Below are 8,689 nucleotides of genomic sequence, written 5' to 3'. Positions count from 1 at the left end.
CTGTTTTAGGGGCACCTGGGTGGCTCAGTCGGTTGAGCATCTGACTTCAGCTCAGATCAGGATCTCACGGTTCATGAGTTTGAGCCCTGCATCCGGCTCTCAGCTGTCAGCCCAGAGTCCCATTCAGATCCTCTGTCCCCTCTCTCTCTGCCCCTCCCCGGCTTGCATGCTCTGTCTCTCTCAAAAATAAATAAACATTAAAAAAAAAAAAAAGAAAAAAATGCATACTATTTAAAAACTAAAATGTATGGAATAAGAGAAAGAAAATGATAGCTGTTGTTATATTAAACCAGGTTTTACTGGTGTCTGTTACATGCAAGGATGCAAGGTGTACTCTTACGTTTGACAATACGGTGGATGTAGGGGTTAAGAGTGGGCTTTGCAGTCAGGTGTAACTGGGACAAAATCATATTACTGTCACTTATTAACTGGGACCTTGGGCTAGTCACCTAACATCTCTGAGTCTAGTTTCCTTACCTATAAAGGGAGAATCATAATATAGCATCTCCTTGAAAGCTGCTCTAAGGATTAAATAATGAATGTGAAGAGTTTTGTGCATCCAGAAATATACATCCAGAAATCAGCATCTGTTGCCATCGTATGTTCTGCAGCCTATAGGGAGTGACAAAGTACCTTACACCCACTGTCTTACTTGACCCTGGCCACGACTGGGAAGGAAGGACACATCAGGTGCGTCTGGCAGGAAGGGGGCAGGCATTAACTACCTTTGATGTCCATTGACTTATCTCCAGTCACAAGGGACAGCATCAGGAGTAAACCCAGGTGTTCTGATTCCCCATATGACTTGTGACTTCTGGAAGCTCTGAATCTGATGGTTGACAGAAACTTGAGGATCATCTCTAGGCAAGAAAGGGAGTTCCTTAAAATTAGTGTGAAGAGGTTCATTGGAAAGGGAAGGAAAGGAAGTTAACCGTTTTTGCTTCTTTCGCAGGTGCTCTTGACCTTCCACTCCTGTCCAGCGAACCCCCGCAGGCTATAAACAAGAGAGAATGAATAAACATATATTTGACGTCAGATAGCGCCCAGTTACGGGGCAGATAATTAAATCAGGATGACACGTTCAGATGTGACTGGAAGGGTAGGGGAGAGAGAGTGGGAATTTAAACTGAGACCTGAGACAAGAAAGAAACCAGGCAGCAGGAACCAGTGGTCGGTCCCGAAAGAGAACAAGCTTGGCTGGCAAAGGAGGCCAGGATGGGTGGAGAGCAGAGAGAGAGGGACGGATGCCAGGTAAGAAAGGCGCCGGTCCAGAACATTCAGGTCCTCGAAAGCATAGGGAGGAATTTAATTTTATCTATAACGTCAAGAAAAGCCACTGAGGATTTTAAGCGAAGTTGGAATTACGTCTCATATTTATTTTTACATTTTTATTCACATCTTAAAAGGCGTCTCTGGCTAATTGGGACCTTCAGTGGAGAGTAAGTTACACTAATGGTAAAGCCCCTAACTTTCCAGCTGACCTTTCCCCATTTAGGATCTTCATTCCACATCTACAAAGGGAGAGTGGGAGGGGACAGGGTCCCAAGGGATCAGTGATAAAGACCTTCCAGCTCGAAAAGGCAGAACACTTAACCACTCTAGACCGAAAGCTTCCGGGTCTCTCCGGACACCTTTTCCTTGCTACGCTTTCAGGGTTCAGGTGCAAAACCGCTGATAATTCCTCACAGCCCCCAGCGGAGAAGGAACCTCCCGAAGAACCAGGGACTCGCGGCCCTGCCGGACAGCCAATCGTGAGGAGGAAAACAGCCAGGGGGCGGCACCCCCGCGGTCCGGGCCGCGTCATTGGCTGGCGGCCGCGTCGCTCGCCCGCGGGGCCACGTGACTGCCACCGTCCGGGCCGTCGTACTGGCTGGGTCTTCCGCACCTCTCCGCCGGTGCTTCCAGGCCGCTCTCCGCGGTCCCGCCCGGTGGGGCCCCGCCTTCCTCGGGGGCCGGGCGATGGGCGGGGAAGGGGACGGGCCGGTTAAAGGGAGGCCGGCCCGGGACCGGGCTACCTCTGCCGGCGCTGCTGTGTCCCCTCAGCCTCGCCACGGCGCAGGACGTGCCGCGGGGCCTCGTCGCACGGGGAGGCCAGGGACCTAGAGGTGAGAAGAGGGGAGGGGACGCGAGAAGGGGGAACCGGGCGGTGCCGGCCTCCACGCGGTCAGCGGGCCCCTCTTAGGGTCGTTCTGGCCTGTGCCGGAGACGTGGTGGCAGGAAGCCCGGACCAACGGTCGACGTGGGCGTCGTGGCCAGGCCGTTGTAGGTGGGTGTGCGTCAGGGTTGTACCCTCGGTCCGCAGACCCGGAGCAGGGTGAAAGCCCCCGACTGTCGCTGCGGCGATTCCGACCCCACTCCTCGGCCTCAGGGCTACCCACCTTCCACCCCACATCACGCGGATGCCCCGCACCTCGTAGATAGCCGTGCTGCTCTTGTGTTGGAGCCCTCGTCTAGGCGTCTCAAACTCGGAAAACTGGGAGAAAGACCTAGGAGATAGGAGCCGCCGCCACCACCCAGCGTCCCACCCTCGGACAGATGGGGAACCAGGCTTGGACACGGGAGAGGACCTCATTATCTTGGTTTTTAAAACCACACATCTGGTTAAGTACAAATCAGGGACTGTACTTCGAGACTCATAGACTAAGTTGTAATCTTTCACTGGATAGTTGGGAACACTGAAAGGACACAGAGAGGGAGGGCCAGGTCCTCTCCTGAAATTATACAGCATGTCATTTGCAGAGCTGGGACTTGTACCCACCTCTCCCAAACTCATAGAATATAAGGCTGAGTCCCTTTTTTTTTTTTTTTTTGCACGGATTGGGGACCACCTGAGTTGGGAGCATTCAGGACTTAAACTTTCTGGCACCCATTCTAGTACCTTTTTTTCCGCCCCCCTCCTTTTCTCTAGGGCTCTTTATGTCAAATCTGGAACCAGTGTGATATCCAGTATTGGGTTAAGCAGAAGTTCTTGTTTTTGAAAATCAAGAGAGAAAAGGAAAGCCAAACCTACTGGAAGACAGAAGCCCATTTTTTTTCCCCCGTCAAGAATCTCGAAGGACAGACTAGTAACTGTCGTTTATTGAACAAATGCTATGTGCCAGGCACTGTGCTGGGTACTTGTGCTACCTTTACAACAGCCCTGCAAGTTAGATAATGTTATCCCCATTTTACAGGTGAGAAAATGATGCTGAGTAAAAGGAAGTTTTTCACCCGTGCCATACAGTTGTTGAATAGTGTGGCTGGGATCTGAATAGAGATCTGTTCAACTCCAGGACATATCCAATGATTCTCCTAGTAGGGCCCTTACCTCACTGGCTCCGAGTCTCCAGGGATTCAGTCTTGGATCTCATCCCTGGATTTGCCTGAGAAACCGCACTTGAATATCACTGAACTATAATATGCTGCCTCCCAGGGGTAGATCTAGAGATAACACATTCAGGGCTGGGGAGAGGTCCAGATTGGATTCACGAGGGGTGAGGATTTTGATCATTGACTTCGCTTTTAGTGAGCATAGACCCCCCCCTCCGCCAAGCAGATGCTTGCCACAGTGAAATTTCATGACATAAACTTAGTTATGGCGCATGGAGGCGGAGAGAGAGAGAGAGGTCACTCCTTTTTCTTTACTACATAGCTGTTCAACTGTCATTTCTCCATTCACTCAACAAATATTTGTTAAGCACTTATTAGGTGCTAGCATGGTTCAAGACCCTGGAGATAACAGCTGTGAACCAAAGAGCAAATTACTGCACTGATGAGAAAGACAATTAACCAAAAGTTAAATAAATAAATAAATAAATAAATAAATAAATAAATAAAGTATGAGATGGTAAGAAGGGCCATGGAGAAAAATAAAGCAAAGTAAGGGGGGCAGGAGTACAGGGCAGGGATGAGGGAGGGAGGCGTGGTGGCGGCAGTGATGCTGTATTATGTGTCTGGGAAGGAACTGCCTAGGGTAGTATTTGAGCGGAAACCTAAAAGAAGTGAGAGGGAAAGCTATGAACACAGCCCCGAGCACCATTCTAGTTAGAGGGCCAGCAAAAGGAGACGGAGGTAGGAACAACCTGCTTGGCCTGTTTGACTCTCCGCTGGGATCTGAATTATTATTCTGGCCAAAGTACAGTTACAGAGATAAATTTTACATTGTTGCTCCTGACAGAAAAAAAGAAAATGAAAACATTACCAGTGCACGTGTGTAATGTGAAAGATAAAATTGATTTCATTCTTAATCCTCTGCCAAACCTGCTTCAATAATGTTGTGCCAACAGCTTCAAGAGTTTTGCCACCTTCACTGATTAAAATTAATAAGACTCAGAACTATGAGTTGAGCGCTTGGCCACAAAATGGCAATTTGAACTAGCCCCGAAAACTTCTTAGCAAGGAAACAAATCTGGGGGGTCAGGTGGTATTTTGGAAAGAGAGGGAACCTTGGAAATTGGAAAACGAGGGTTGAGACTTTGGTCCTACTAGTTGAGGCAGTGACTACAACTTTGGTTTTTCTCATATTGGAAGAGAGGACTCATAATCTGTTCTCGGATCTGTTGAGGAGGCAAGTGGGAGGTGTATATGAAATCTTTTTGAAAGCTGTGACTTACTCTTCAAGGAACTATTATTTGATCGTGGTTTTACATGACGTTATTTTCCTCTTTGGTATTTTAGTTTTCCGTCTTACATTGATTGGGCTTTATACCAGAAACAATACGTCATAGTGGCGTTTGAGGTGGGCCTTAAAGGATTAGGAAAAGGACCAAGATAGATGGAGATAGAAAGGAAAGGCATTCCAGACTGAGTGAACAACATGAGGAAAGGCCCAGAGGAACCAGGGATGCTTAATATTTTCCTAGATTGGTGACTAGAACACCAGAGCATGGAAGGAAGCAAAAGAAAGGCAGGTTCAGCTCATTCAGAGAGAGAAGCCTGTGCTAGACTTTGTAGACCGTATGCAGGAGGAGGTGGGGTGCCATTGCAGATTTTTGAAGAGTGATCCAAATGGTTCGATCTCTTGTTAATGAATGCTTCTTTTGAAAAAGAGGCAACACAGCATGGTGGTTAAAAAAAAACACGACGGGTTCAGTTAGGTGTTTAAGGCTGAAGTACGTCTGGGGACAAAACTCCAAAGCAACCAACCGGTGTGGATGGAGAGGTGCAAAAGTGCAGACGTAGCAAAACGTTGACAATTGGTGAATTGTGAAATTGTTTAATAGGTGAACTGTGCTGCACGTATCATTCTTTCAACTTTTCTGAAGGTTTGAGAAGTTTCAAAAGAAGCAGTCGAGAGACAGAGTGCGTATGAATCACACAGGCTTTGCTTCCCGTCACAGTTCCACTACTTGCCAGCAGTGTGAGTACAGGAAAATGATTCCCAACCGCACAGTACACACCTGTTACAGCCTAGTTGTAACTGAGATTTTTCCGTGTAAGTGAAGAGAGAGAGTCTTTTGGTAGGTGACTTGTTCACATTAATATGAGGTGAATGTTAAGACTTCAAGTTTCCCACAAACTTTAGATCTCGGTTATTTTATGGAGTCGCGATTTATTTTCCCTTCTCTGTTTTCTTTTGGATTGTTTCGTATTATTTTCTGTGATTCCATTTTATCTCCTCTGTTGGTTTATTGGCCATAGCTCTGTGATTAATGGAGTTGTATTAGGGTTTATAGTATGCATCCTTAATTTATCACACTCTACCTTCGCCATTATTATACCATTTTGTGTATAAGAGCCTTTTAATACTCTGCTTCCTCTCCTCCTGGTTTTATGTTCAAATATATATTAAACATGTAAAATAGATCACTTTAACCGTTTTCAGTTTGCAGTTCAGTGCATTAGGTACGATTCACTGTGTTGTGCAACTGTCACGACTTTTATTTTTAAAACTTAAGGGGCGCCTGGGTGGCTCAGTCAGTTGAGTGTCCAACTCTTGATTTCGGCTCAAGTCATTTATCTCCCGATTTGTGAGTTCGAGCCCCTTGCCAGGCTCTGCGCTGATGGTGCGGAGCCTGCTCAGGATTCTCTCTCTCTCCCTCTCTCTCTCTCTTAAAATAAACTTTAAAAAAAAAAAAAAAAAACTCGGGACACCTGGGCAGCTCAGTAGGTGTTCTTCAGCTCAGGTCGTGATCTCAAGGTTCCTGAGTTCGAGCCCCGCATTCGACTGCACACCGACAGTGCGGAGCCTGCTTGGGATTCTCTCTCCCTCTCTCTCTGCCCCTCCCCCGCGTGTGCTCTCTTTTTAAAAATAAATGAATAAACTTAAAAAAAAAAACAACAAAACTTGAAACAGAAACTGTAACCATTAAGCGATAACTCCTTCCCTGCAGTCCCTGGTAATTTCTAATCTATTTTCTGTCTCTCTAAATTTGCCTGTTATAGATAATTTATGTAAGTGGGATTATATAGTATTTTTCCTTTTGTGACTGGCTTCATAGTGGTTTCAGAGTTCATCCATGATGTATGTGACGAGTATCAGAACTTCATTTATTTTAAAGGCTAGATAATATTCCATCTTATGGCTGATATGACACTTTGTTTATCCATTCGTCTGTTGGTGCACACTTAGGTTGTTTCCACTTTTTGGCTGTTGTGAGTCAATGCTGTTATGAACAGTAGCATACAAGTATTTGAGTCCCTGGTTTTAATTTTTGGGGTGTATATATCTAGGAATGGAATTGCTGGGTCACATAAGGATTCTCTAACAGAGGAAACTACCAAACTGTTTTCCTCAAAAGATACACCATTTTACATTCCCACCAGCAGGGTACCAATTACCTTTCAGAGAAACCAAAATTAGGTTTTAAAAGTAAATTTAATTCTTTTTGAAATCTTTTCGTTAAAATAACTTTTTAAAATAAAAACCAACTGGGGAGCCTGGGTGGCTTGGTCAGTTAAGCATCCCACTTCAGCTCAGGTCATGATCTCACGGTTTGTAGGTTTGAGCCCCACATCGGGCTCTGTACTGACAGCTCAGAGCCTGGAGCCTGCTTCAGATTCTGTGTCTCCCTCTCTCTCTGCCCCTCCCCTCCTTGTGCACATGCTCTTGCTCGCTCTCTCAAAAATAAATAAACATTAAAATAATAATAATAAAAACCAATCCACCCATTAACAAACAACTTATTAAGTGCCTTCTGTGTGCCAGATTTTATGCTAGGTATTGTGAGAATACACAAAAAGTAGAAAACATCTCCTTGAACAATTCTTAATCTAGTTGGGAAGATAAAGCATCTCCCCAACAAATGTTTATTGAACATCTAAACAATGGGAGTTCAGAGAAAAAATGAGGTACCATTTATGTGCTAGTATGTTCCTTTATGTGCAATATGTTCCTCCTCTCCCCATTTATTTTTCCAGTTTTGGCTTCTCTCTTGGGCCTGATACCCCCATTTCCAGTTGCTCACTGGACATCCTCATGTGGACATCTGATAGAAATTTCAAACCTGTGAAACCTAAAGTCAAACTTTTTGTTGTCTCCTATCTTTTCATTTCCTCCTCCGTGTTCCTATACATCATTCTTCCTTGTGCGTGTCGCACCTCACGATCTGTCTTGGATTTGTCCATCTCCTTTAGTGTCTCCGGTCTTGTTCTACCACTGAAATGTCAAGCCTCTCCCATCCCTGCCCTGCCTTGGAGTTTATGCCTTTGTCAGCCATAGCTTACAGGATGAAATCTAGGCTTCTTGGGATCAAATACGAAACCAGTCTTTCACTCTAGTCTTAACCTCCTGCAGCTTCACCCTAGGAATTGGCATTCTAGGTGACTTTTTCCTGGGTCTTGGATTAAACTGTGACCTTTTACTTGCCTGAGTTTCCTTTCCTTTCTTGCTTACAACTTGTTCACATTGGCCCACAGCTCATCCTCCACTCTCAGAATACGCCAAACCTCTGTTAATGGCATGTAGAGTGTTATAGCTTATCTGTTTATAATTGTCTTAGTCCTTTGATTGTTGGTAGAAACTGGGTTTCTTATTCATTTTAGCAAGAACTTACTGATCTATTATGTGCTAAGTATTGTTCTTGTACTGTGGATATGAGAAAGACTATAAATAATAGTATTTTTAATGTATAAATACATTATATAATTTCAAAAGTCCCTGTGAAAGTGCTATGAAGAGATAAAGCCAGGAAAGGATTTAGAGAATGATGGAGTGGAGTATTATTTTATTTGGAATGGCCAAGGAATGTCTCTCTAAGGGGATGATACACTGGCTGAGCCCTGAAGGATGAGAAAAAGCCTGCAAAGATCTGGGAGTGATTATTACAGGCAAAGAGAACTTGAGCAAGTGCAAAGACCTTAGAAAGGGAATCAACTTGGCGTGTTCCAGAACAGCAAGAAGGCCCGTAGGAAATGAGGGTAGAGAGGTAGGCAGGGTTCAGGTATTGTAGGCCATTAGAGTAGCCCAGATAAGATGTGATGGTGGAGGGGAGTGAAAAGTGATTAGGTTCAGGTACTTGGGACAGTAGGGAGCAGGTGGATATCATATTTGAGGTAGCACAGACAGGACTTACTGACGGATGATATATACGATTAGTAGGTTAGAGGAAAGAAAGATTGACCCCTTGGTTTTGGGTCTAGATTCTGAGGCAGTGTGTCTAGCACAGTGGTTAGCTTATGATGCTTAGAAGGGGCACCTGGGTGGCTCAGTCGGTGAAGTGTCCGACTTCGGCTCAGGTCATGATTTCACGGTTTGTGGGTTCGAGCCCTG

General features: G+C 45.3%; 1 protein-coding gene across 2 annotated transcripts in view; it reads left to right on the top strand.

The window, feature by feature from the left end:
- Positions 1-1,876: 1,876 nt before the first annotated feature.
- Positions 1,877-8,689, top strand: part of SLC26A2 (solute carrier family 26 member 2) — a 19,985-nt gene continuing 13,172 nt past the window's right edge. Inside the window, exons 1-2 of one of the 2 annotated variants that reach the window (XM_049648030.1) lie at positions 1,877-2,105; positions 5,244-5,338. The gene's annotated coding sequence lies outside the window, so the exon portion shown is untranslated. The remainder of the gene's footprint in view (positions 2,106-5,243; positions 5,339-8,689) is intronic. The other variant, XM_049648029.1, reaches the window with a different exon arrangement.

Source organism: Panthera uncia (assembly GCF_023721935.1).
Source record: "Panthera uncia isolate 11264 chromosome A1 unlocalized genomic scaffold, Puncia_PCG_1.0 HiC_scaffold_17, whole genome shotgun sequence".
In the NCBI taxonomy this organism is placed as follows: domain Eukaryota; kingdom Metazoa; phylum Chordata; class Mammalia; order Carnivora; family Felidae; genus Panthera; species Panthera uncia.
The sequence above is the reverse complement of the archived record's forward strand: the minus strand, read 5'-3'. Positions and strand labels throughout refer to the sequence as shown.